The sequence below is a fragment of the Zingiber officinale genome, chromosome 6B (genome assembly GCF_018446385.1).
Source record: "Zingiber officinale cultivar Zhangliang chromosome 6B, Zo_v1.1, whole genome shotgun sequence".
Lineage (NCBI taxonomy): Eukaryota > Viridiplantae > Streptophyta > Magnoliopsida > Zingiberales > Zingiberaceae > Zingiber > Zingiber officinale.
This window is the reverse complement of record NC_055996.1, coordinates 72,157,364-72,165,512: the sequence shown is the minus strand read 5'-3', so window position 1 is coordinate 72,165,512 and position 8,149 is coordinate 72,157,364. Positions and strand designations below refer to the sequence as shown.

General features: G+C 38.0%; 1 long non-coding RNA gene across 2 annotated transcripts; it reads left to right on the top strand.

Moving 5' to 3' along the window:
• The first annotated feature begins 459 nt into the window (after positions 1–459).
• On the top strand, positions 460–3,591 carry LOC121992674. Of its 2 annotated transcripts, XR_006114972.1 has the most exons (3): positions 460–887; positions 1,793–1,920; positions 3,203–3,591. It is a non-coding gene; the product is annotated as an uncharacterized LOC121992674 (long non-coding RNA). The 2 variants fall into 2 exon arrangements; XR_006114971.1 differs by lacking the exon at positions 1,793–1,920.
• The last annotated feature ends 4,558 nt before the right edge of the window (positions 3,592–8,149 follow it).

The following is an 8,149-nucleotide window of genomic DNA, read 5'->3' as shown; positions in this document are numbered from 1 at the left end:
TAATAAAATATAATATAAAAAATAGAACCAGAATTTAAAACCAATTGAAGACAAAATAAAATATAAATTTTTATTAAAAAAATAAATATGGATTATAAATAGAATTTGAAACTAAAAAAATTATTTAAAATTTAAGGAAGATAAATTTATTTTATTTTTAAAAATATAATGTATAAAATAAAATTTGAGATGAAATATGAAATAGATTTGAAATAAAATTTTATATAATTTTTTTAAAAAAATATTAAGTATAAATAGATTTTTAAAAAAATGTTAAAAATATCATTTAAAATATAAACAATTGAGATAAAAAATTAGTTTCTAAATTAATAAAATTTGTGATGAAGTAAATTAGGATTTATAAATTTATCTCATTATTTACAAATATTATAGACTATTTTTTCTCTAAAATTTATTAGCCCGTATTATTTTTTTCTTATATATATTTTTTTTGCATAAGCCCTCTTCGTAACCTAAATAAATCCTTCCCTTTCTTTCTCTAGTCGCTGCAATTTCGTTATTCTTGGGATTTCCTTGCTCGACTGCCTCTTGCTGGTGCGAGGTCGCCCACCTCTTGCAGTTGCGAGGTCGCCGCAGTTGCGCTTGGCCGCGGTTGCGCTTGGCCGCATCTCGATGTGAAGGATTTCAGAGCCTTTGTCGAGCGATTCGAGATATATCCCTCCCTTCTTTTTTTTTTTTGGCTTTGAGCTGTCTGTGTTTATCATTTAAAGCTTTGAGATCGAGAGCTTTGTTGCTGCTGGATACAGGAATCCAAATTGGAAGAGGACGCATGAACCTGGTAGCCAGACAGCGGTAGTGGTGTCGTGGCTTCTAAAGAACGGGGCAACCTATGTTGGGTGGACAATCTTGGATGAATTTGCATTTGGGTTAGCACTTAGCACTCCAGTACAATATGACATTTTTGTGTGTGCATGTATTATTTCAAAAAGCCTTTATTGGACATGTTATTAACAAAATTCTTTGACATACACATTGAGCAACCACACGTATACTTACGAATACATGCATTATCTATCTGCTATCAAATCATTATGTAATACATAAATACATTGTAGAGAAACCAAAAAATTTATGTAAATTTGGCTAACGGAAGAGGATTATACAATTATACGGACACATTGTCATCACTCATGTTGTTAATCTAGTATTAGTTGTCTGACATATCTATGTATGTGTTTTTTTTATGTGGCTCAACAACATTGTTCTTTGAGCAGAAGTTTGCATTCTTTAGGTTTGCTTACTTTTCTATAGGCTGATGGGAGGTGTTAATGCTGGCCATTATAGTAGAGCTTCTAACTTTAATGTATCAATCGTTAGCAATTTTTTGATCATTAATGAAACCAACAGAGACCAATGAATCTAGTGAAAGATTGAGGGAGTTTGAAGAATTAGATTGTGACATTAGACCTTAAAATTGGTTTAGAAGGAAATAATATATGATCTTAAGGTTATAATTTTCTGAATAGAACTTAAAAGTTAGATGTGTAATTTTGATATATGAACTGGAAAATATATTTTCGTTTATTTATTTTCCATTTTCATTTTGTATAAGTTGCTTAATATGTTTTGCTTCTGTAAAACATCTACTGTGAAATTGGAAAAAATTGTTCAGTTCTTTGTGATTTCTAATGTAACACTGAGGTTGGTGTTAATGATTAGGGATTGAGTTAGGTCCTTATTACCTACAATTGTCCATATCTTATTGTAAGCTGCCTCTAATTTAATCTCAAATAGGTTTGAGAAGAGAATTATCTAATTAATGTTTTGACAGTGCTACAGGAGAAAACTTGCTGATATCAATGTTTTGGCTGGGGAATTAATGTTTCTATCAACACTGTAATGTTCATGCAATGATATGGAGCTCTAGAGATCTATCAGGCCTTAGACACTGATCTCAAGGTCTGCATTACTTGGCAAAGTTAAATTTAATCAGAATTCCATAAAGAACAAGGTCTGTGGCTTCCTGGTGTACCCTAGTATGCTGTATTGCCTGGGCACATATCTTGCTCTGTTGCCTCGTATTGTTGCATGAACATTACAGTGGTGATAGAAATGCTTCTCTCTTATTTTCTGATATTTACTACATTACATGATTCATCTATAACTTATGGCTAATGTTTAGTTCAATTTTATATTACTTGAATCAATCATTGCAAGTATGTTGCTGAAAAATTTGTACATAACAATGTGGTTTCTTAATCAAGAAACTACTTTTCATTATATAAAAGGCGGCTGACATTCCGTGTTGAATCATTAAATTAGTTTAGTGGTTCCTCTCCTATCAAGGCTAGATAATTGTAATGCAAGGTAAATACTAAATGATGTCTTTTAAACTTGTTAGATTGCTTTACTTAGATACAATATATCCATGATTCTAAATTTTGTAAATTGTATTAGTATCAAGGTCGATGACTTGGTTGGTGTTCATATATTTTGATTGGAAAATCTTAGTGAATAAGACAATAATTTTCTAAACTTGATTTTTAAGAATCTGATGACTCATTGCTATTGTGAAATATCTATCAAAGTAATTTATATATGCTTGGTTCAAAATTCAAACTCCAAGAGTTTCTTTTTCTAGTGTAAATATAATTGGCAAAAGAAATTTATTATATAGTCTGATATGATCTCGTTTCTATGAGTGTAACATTTTAAGAGGACCAGAAAACAATGGTGAAGAAAGTTTGGTTGTGCATCAATCGACCAGGGTATAGATGTTGGAAAATTTGTAGCTTTCTACTAAAATTAAATGTATGCATGTTCATGAGTTATTTTGGACTCTCGGGATGAAAAGTGCTTCCCCTTTCGTTGAGGGGCTTTGAAGATTGCAAGGATGGCAGATAAGTCAAGACTTTGAAAATCAGTTAGGATAATGAACTTGATATCAATTAAAAATATAATCGGTTGATCAGAATGTTGTTGATGACAATTTGCGAGAATATAAGAATTATGACCCAGACTAAAGTATAGATTTCTAAACAAATAATGTCATTGTGTGTTAATTGTCCTAAGTTTGATTATCTCGTTTCTCTCCTAGGTTATGGTCCAAATCTCAATGGAGATAATAAAAATTTGTACTGTTGGCAAGTAGTCATTTTTTTTTTTCTGATATAGGTTATTTCATTGCATGCTTATTTTTATATTTATTAAACTTACTCATTTCATGTTTTGATTTTGCTAGATTGTCTCAACAAACTTGGTTGGTTCATTAATCCGTATGAAGTAATTCATCTCATTGTGACAAAAGGCGAATACGCTCGCCCCCAGCGCCCCCGCTAACCCATCCCAAGACCAACACGGAGGAGGTAAATCACGGGCGGCTACTAGCCTTTGGAATAGTGACTATCACATAAGGGAGACATTTATCTCGACTTTGCCGAGATTCGAACCCCAGATCTCATTGTGGCAACACCTCATGTGCTAGCCACTAGACCCATCCGAGGGAAGTAATTCATCTCATGGAGTTTGAGACAAAGGAGGGCAAAGGGAAGAAATCATAGACATGCATGCTACTAGTAAGAGGATAGATGAAGAAATTATTGAAAGTAAAGTATTGAACTTCTTATCACAGAAAATAGATAGAGGGAAGAAAAGTTTATCAACTAAGATAGGCAAAGCTAAGAAAAGGAGAAGGTTTGTAAAATGATTCAAGAGGTGAAATATTCAAATCATTTATATCTTGGAGGATCTGATCCGTGTGATCATGAGCGTCGTGATAGAATGTAAAGATTAGATTACTTAAGGTGAGATTTAAAAATTTATACATTTGCTTAGATCATGTAAATATTTATTTATCCTAATATTAATTCTATGATATTTTTGGATTAGAAATTAGTTATTTTAAATATTTATTTGAAATGTGTGTGTGTGTTTCTGGTAGTAGATGAGAATATAGAAATATAATATAATAAAAAAATAGCAATAAATTCAAAAATAACTTATATATAGATTTATAAATATAATTATAAATAGATTTATAATCAGATTAAAATTAATTTTTATATGTTATTTAAAACGGATTAATGACGGATTTAAAACAAAAATGTAGAGACAGATTTTGTATTTGAAATTTATTTTATTTGGTTAATTTAAAAACAGATTTATAAACAACTTTTTAATCTGTTTCTAAATTAGAGACTAAATATTTCCGTCGCTTGAATTAGCAACGGGGTTTTCAATAACGGATTTTAGACACGGAATATTCCGTCTCAAACTTTTTCTAAAAACGGAAAAGTGACTTTCAGAAACTGATTTTTTCGTCTCTGAAACCCTGTTTTCTTGTAGTGTCTAGCGCTTAGGCAATTTCTTCGGCGCTCCTCCCACCTCGTCCGCCGTCTTCTCTGACGGCCTTCTCCAGCACCGAGTGCCCTCTTTTTCCTCTCTGACTTCCGTTCCCCTCCTCTCGGTGACAAGGGGCTCGCAGACTGTCCCTCGTCTCCTCGCCGCGAAGCTCAATATGTCGAACCCTAACCCTAGGTAACTCCTCCGTTTCTTTTCTTCTCTTTATTTCTTTTGTTTTGCTTTTGTCAGTTAACACACCTTCAAACTAATAACCCCTAGGTCCGTTGATCTCCAATTCTATAGGACCTCCTGCTTTGATACCTATTCTCGTTTCTGACACTATAAACTTGAGTCGTTGTTATCTTGTGAGAGGAGTGTCAATGTAAGTCTTGTCTCTGAATTCTACAACAATCTGCACACCTCTGATGGTATAAACTATCGCACTCGTGTTGCGAAGCGGACCTTGGATTTTTCCTATGAGCTTCTTCAATCCTTTCTAGGGTGTCTACCATCCACCAATGATTTTGTTTTCCATCCCACACTTCCTGATGAGTTGCCTCCACCATTTGAGCATCTCAGCATTGCATCTATGCATCAGTTCTTTTTTGGTCGTCCTTGTCCGGATGGACCGGATGCTCACATCACTAATTTCTCTTCTCTTGAGTTATCGGCTGAGAATGCCGCCATGTTTAAGGTGATCATTAATTGTCTCTTTCCTATTGTCTCACGCGCCTTAGCCGCTCTTCGCCCTCCTCACATGTTTGCATTGTATGTCATTCGGCATTCCCTTGACATCAACATCGCCCTGAATATCTTTCATTGCATCATTCATTTTACTCAGCCAGTGCAGGAGTCGATTCACATGCCTTACGGTCATCTCATCACTGACTGGCTGGAGTTTATGGAGATCGATGTCTCTCGGGGACAGCTAGAGCCCATGACTGTCGCCTACTCTCGGATTTCTTCCCATTCCTTCACGAAGACGGGCTTAGCGGGCGGTCCAGGGGGAGTTCGTTGGCGCGATGGGCATGCACTTGGTGAGGGACCCCGAGCTCGTCGCAGGGGAAATGCACATGCTTTGGTTCCTGTGCCGGTGATGCTGAGGAGGATATCCCCTAGCCAGTTTCTCCGACATTCGAGGAGGCTGTCGATACCCGCCTTGAGGAGTTGACCATGGAGGTTGCCAGCTTGCGCACTGTGATGGATACCATGGTCCATCGACAGACTACGATGCAGGCGACTATGGACACGTTGGTGGATTTGGTGAGCTCTTGGGTAACGGGTCCTCCATCTCGGTCTGTTCCATCCACAGATCCTGTCCCACATGCTGAGGATGTTCCTGGTGTTGCTTCTGCAGTCGCTCTTGCTCCAGCCATTACGTCTACTCCTTCTGCTGATCCTGATCCCACTCCTTCGGGAGATGATCTCGTTGAGTTCTATGTTCCCTTATGACACGCGTTATTGTACATTATATGGATGCTTGTTGTGGAGTCCTCCTGTGAACTTCACTTTATTTTGGGTGTATAAAATACTGCTTGTTCTATATTTTATTTTCTTTCTAAAATCATGGTTGTTCTATTATGCTGATATATGGTTGTTTTAGGGGGAGTACCCCTCGGATTTCTCGTGGTTGCTTAGTGCACATATTGAGGGGGAGTTTTTGTTCTTGATCTTTGATAAAGGGGGAGATATATGTTGAAGTTTATACTTAAGTTAATTTAAATCATGCTTATTGCTTATGCTTAATTCAGTAAATTAAAATTAAGTTTATTGCAATCATTATTTCAGCGTAGTAACAATCAGTATTTATCATTATATTATTATGGTGTATTGAAAATTAGCCTAAATTTAAATAGATTGTCAAACATCAAAAAGGGGGAGATTGTTGGTGCAATCATGCCCTGGAAGTTTCAATGTGTTGACAGTTATTTAAGTTTATGTTAATACGTTGGATCTAACATACATTGTGAGTTTGCAGGAGAAGTCCTTACAGGTCGGAAGACCGGATGCAAGGCAAGAGAAGTCCAAGAAGGTCGAGGACCGGATTCTTGGAAAAAGAATCCTTGCAGGTCAGAAGACCGGATGCAAGGCAAGAGAAGTCCAAGGAGGTAGAAGACCGGATTCTTGGCAAGAGAAGTTCCTGCAGGTTAGAAGGTTGGATGTATGTTACACCATTTATTAGAAATCGATTGGTAAATCGATTTAGACACGACTGTGAGGCAGAATGCTTTTGAATCGATCAGCCGATCGATTGGAAGAAATCCAATCGATCGATCGATCGATCGAGAAGTTCCTACGCGAAGCACAGAATGCTTCTGGATCGACCGATCGATTGGGGTAAACCAATCGATCGAGCGATCGATCCAGGAAGTTTCTGTGCGAAACACAGAAGCCTCCTTAATCGATCAACCGATCGATTGAAGTTACTCAATCGATCGACCGATCGATTCACAGAGTCCTGCGATTCTGCAACTTCACGAAGGTGTGTCTGAATCGATTCAAGGAGTACTGCACCAATCGATTCAAGTTCAAGTGAAGTCATCTATGCCGTTGATCTTGACGCGATGGTTTCCAACGGATACTTGTGAATTGATTCAAATGTAAATCCGATCTATCCACGGCGACGATGATGTGAGAAACGACTAGTTTTCACGATGTTTAAAACCATGGAAGAAAAAGGAACAAAAGACATCTAACAAAAATTACTGTTCTATTGCTCTTGCATCATCAATCTTGGAAGTGTTGAACATCTCTCAAGAGTTTGAAGCAAAAGCTCTCCATCTCCCACGTTCTCTAGTTGCACGCCGCAAGGAAGAAGCATTTTCAAGTGTGTAATCCTTCCTTTCTTCTTCTTTGTGTTGGGTGTGATCTTTTCTCTTATAAAGGGAGAGTTGTAAGAGTTGTAAGGTTTCTCCACCTTCGGTGTTATTCCGAGAAGGAGAGGTTTGATAGTGAAAGGGTGATGGTGGTGTGGATCCTTGGACTAGTCACCTCTTTGAGGAGGTGGATACCAAGTAAATACAAGTGTTAGCATTGTCTTCAAGTGTCCGCTGCGAAAAATCAAGTTGATCAAAAAAATGAAGTGAGCCATTCACCCCCCCCTCTAGCTCAACCGATCCTAACAATTAAATGTCAACCCATGGCGAGGCGCCACATGTCACGCCTGTTGGTGCGGGAAGCATACGTTGATCGAACCTAAGTTTTGATAATGACAAATGGTTCAAAGTTAAGGTTATTTGTGATCTAACGTGTTTAAATGAGTTTGCAGGAAAGTCCTAAGTGTACTTAGGCAAAAGTCCTAGCTGTAGTTAGGCAGGTAAAAAATCCTAGGGGGTGGTAACCCTAGGCGGAAAGTCTTGGCGGATCGAGGGTTTCGGACAAAACCCCTATAATCAGGGACTCTAGGTGGAAAGTCTTAGTGGTAACAGACCAGGTGAAAAGACTGGACGGGTCGTGGAGCGAACGTGTTAGAACCCCAAGGTTATTTTGATGTGATCAAACAAGTTAAGTTAGGTCTTGTGGTGGTTTAACTTTGTGTCTAAGTGTGCAGGAGCTTAGGAGCACAAGAAGTCGAGCAGAAGACATGGTTAGCGAGAAGGATGGCACGGGAGAGAGCCGACATGCTCGGTGTGTCCCAGGGACGAGGTGCCGCGGAAGAGTACACCGACGGACGAGAAGGAAGCGTGTGGTGTTTTCGAGGGACGAGAAGCCGGAGCAAAAGATTGCTCGGGGAGCAAGAGACGCAACTAGCGAGAAGGTTGGCACGGGAGAGAGCCGACGGGCTCGGTGCGTCCGAGGGATGAAGAGCTGCGGATGAGTACGCTGGCATATGAGAAGGAAGCATGTA